The sequence below is a fragment of the Bos javanicus genome, chromosome 7 (genome assembly GCF_032452875.1).
Source record: "Bos javanicus breed banteng chromosome 7, ARS-OSU_banteng_1.0, whole genome shotgun sequence".
In the NCBI taxonomy this organism is placed as follows: Eukaryota; Metazoa; Chordata; class Mammalia; order Artiodactyla; family Bovidae; genus Bos; species Bos javanicus.
Window position 1 is genome coordinate 27,677,193 of NC_083874.1, and position 3,165 is coordinate 27,680,357.

Sequence of the window (3,165 nt, forward strand, 5' to 3'; positions counted from 1 at the left end):
CTCGGCCGGTAAAGAATCGCCTGCAATGCAGGAGATCCCATTTCGATTCCTGGGTTTTTCCTGGTTTTTGTATGCTTCCTTATTAAATGACTGCCAATGGTTAGAAGACATTTAACTTTTAGAATTTCTCTTTTTGATCTTTTTAGGTATTGTTTCTTTGAAAAGTTATTCAAAGTCTTTTGGTAGCATGTTGAATGAATGACAAAAGTCTACATATAACCTCATTGCTGCTACTGCTACTGCTGCTAAGTCGCTTCAGTTGTGTCCGACTCTGTGCAACTTCATAAATGGCAACCCACCAGGCTCCCCCATCCCTAGGATTCTCCAGGCAAGAACACTGGAGTGGGTTGCCATTTCCTTCTCCAATGCATGAAAGTGAAAAGTGAAAGTGAAGTCACTCAGTCATGTCCGACTCCTAGTGACCCCATGGACTGCAGCCCACCAGGCTCCTCTGTCCATGGGATTTTCCAGGCAAGAGTACTGGAGTGGGGTGCCATCGCCTTCTCATTACTTAACTTAATATACCCACATAATAATGAGGTGACTGTGTAATTTGTTGTCCAAATAGGAATGTTTTTGAGAATAAAATTGAACACTACTAATCATTGTACTGATACAACAAACACTAACAGAAACTACCTGGGCAGATCTAGATCAATGATTATTCAGTATATGAAGAGCTGGACTGTTACATTCATCACCACTGTCTCTATTTCCTGGAAAGGATAAAAAGAAAGAAGTGACACTGCCCAGCTGTCAGGCAGACAGGTGCTGCCTCTTTGTCTCCTGTCTTCCCATTCACTCAACCAGCCCTTAAAAGAAGTGAGAGAAGGGTCAGCTATGGCTGCACACTGAGTCCAGTAGTTAAACACTCCTATCACCTCAGAACTTCAATGAACACATTAACATTTTAAATTATCTTTATTTTAAAAGAAGAATGATAATGAATGTTCATTGCATCTGTTTTCTAGAAATGTGGGAAATAAAGTTTTTCGATTTTAAAGAATCAGGTTTTTTGGCCAATATTTTCTCCCCACTCTCTTATGTGAAATGTAACCAAAGCGATATTATTATCAGTGCTAAGAAAACTGTCATTGTAAAACATTTTAACTGCCTTTAGTTTGTCACATGCTTCCAAATTGGATCTTTGGGATGCGGTTAAGTTAATTCAGAAATTCTACTTGATTTGAGCTTTTTCAAGGTCAGTGACCATGTAACTTTTTATCTTATCATCCACAAGTTCTAGCATAATTCTGAGCACAGATTAAAGGTTCAAAATATTTGTTAAATCAGTGAAGAAATTAAAGTAGAAATCTAACTTTGTGTGAAATATATCAATATAGATTGAAAATCTAGACTATTTTCAGGTCTATTCAAAGAAATAATGGAAGCCTTTCTGGTAATAAAGAGACATGTCCATGATATTGAAAATTTGGAACAATGTTTATACACATACAAAGTTGAAAAAGATGTGAAAATAGTGAACAAATGTTCAACAGTAGAGGGAGTGAATAATTTAGATCTTAAGTAGCAAACGTAAAGTATAAATTAAAGCTGGCCAATTATCTTAGAGTTATAATTATGCATAAAAGCAAAACATTGATAGAAACAAATAGGATGTTATAATTTTTGTAAAATAAGAATGATAAAAGATATATATATATATGTAGGTACATTTTAAAGTATGTGTATTCTGTAAAAGATTCTATGAGGGTGATAAATAATAAGAAAGGACTTATAAATTGTTGGCAGGATCTCTTTGAGGCTGATACGAGCCTGGCTCATACAAGTGATGTTTAAAAGAAGTGGCCGCTGAAAGCAGTATTTTTTTCTATATTTAAAAAAATGAAGTTTAAAACTAAAATATATATATTTTACCTTTTAGATTAACAAAAGGGTATTTGAAAATATATGTGTTAAAGTTTGGGGAAATAAGCACTCTTTTATGCTAATATTGTGTGTGGGTCAAATTTGACACATCTTTTAGTTCTATGAAAAGCATTTCACAATACCTATCTAAATTTGTAATTAATGTACTCTTACCCAGCAGTTTCACTTGTAGGGGTTTATCTTACAAATTTACTAATATATATGTGAAATGTAAAAGAATATCTGTGCCAACAATGATAGTATTAGCAAAGAATTATAAATAATCTAAATGAACAACAGTGGAGAACTAATTATATGAGTCATGGCACTTTCATGCAATATATACAGTACTTTGCAGCTGTTCAGCAGAATAATGTACTTACATTTGTTCAGGAGTAATTCTCAAAACATAGTGTTGAATAGAAATGTAAAGTACAGAAAAACATACAGATTTCTACCATTTATGTTTTAAAGAATATGTGTGTGTGTGTGTGTGTGTGTGTGGTTATATATACATAGAACAGCTCTGGACACTCTAGGAGACATTGGAAGTATTGGGTTGTCTTTAAATAGGGATATGGAATGACTGAGAAGTTCAGTTGAACTGATTCCCTTTCGTGTCTTTTGGATTTTGTACCTTGTGCTTGCATTATTTATTTTAAACTAAAATACATTAAAAATTATTGATTATTCAGAAAGAACAAGCAAAATTTAATCAAACACTCAACTAAGTGTTGAAAGTGAAAAAGAAAGTTGCTCATTCATGTCCGATTCTTTATGACCCCATGGCCAGGCTACTCTGTCCATGGAATTCTCCAGGCCAGAAAACTGGAGCCGATAGTCGTTCCCTTCTCCAGGGGATCTTCCCAGCCCAGGGACTGAACCCAGGTCTCCCGCATTGCAGGCAGATTCTTTACCATCCGAGCTTCTAGGGTTTTATTACATTAGTTAATAATTGACATGATCTTCTAATATTCCCAAGTAATTTGTATTTATAAAATTTATTTTTCACTATGCAATTTGGAACATTTTATTAAAAAATATTTATTTAGTTCAAAAATATCTTGGAAACTATTTGAAGTTAAAAGCATTCTTTGAGTTATATCTGAAACAGAAAATACTACTGGTATATTGAAATGATTAAAAGAATATGATAATGGATTTCCTGGAGTTCAAAGGAGAAGGTGCTTGGTTTGACAATTCTAGCTGAGATTAAAGTAAGAAAGATATAATTCTAAAAGCTGGCATTCATTCTCAGCTTTCTCTCATCAAGCCAGAAAACCTATGGGATTAAAT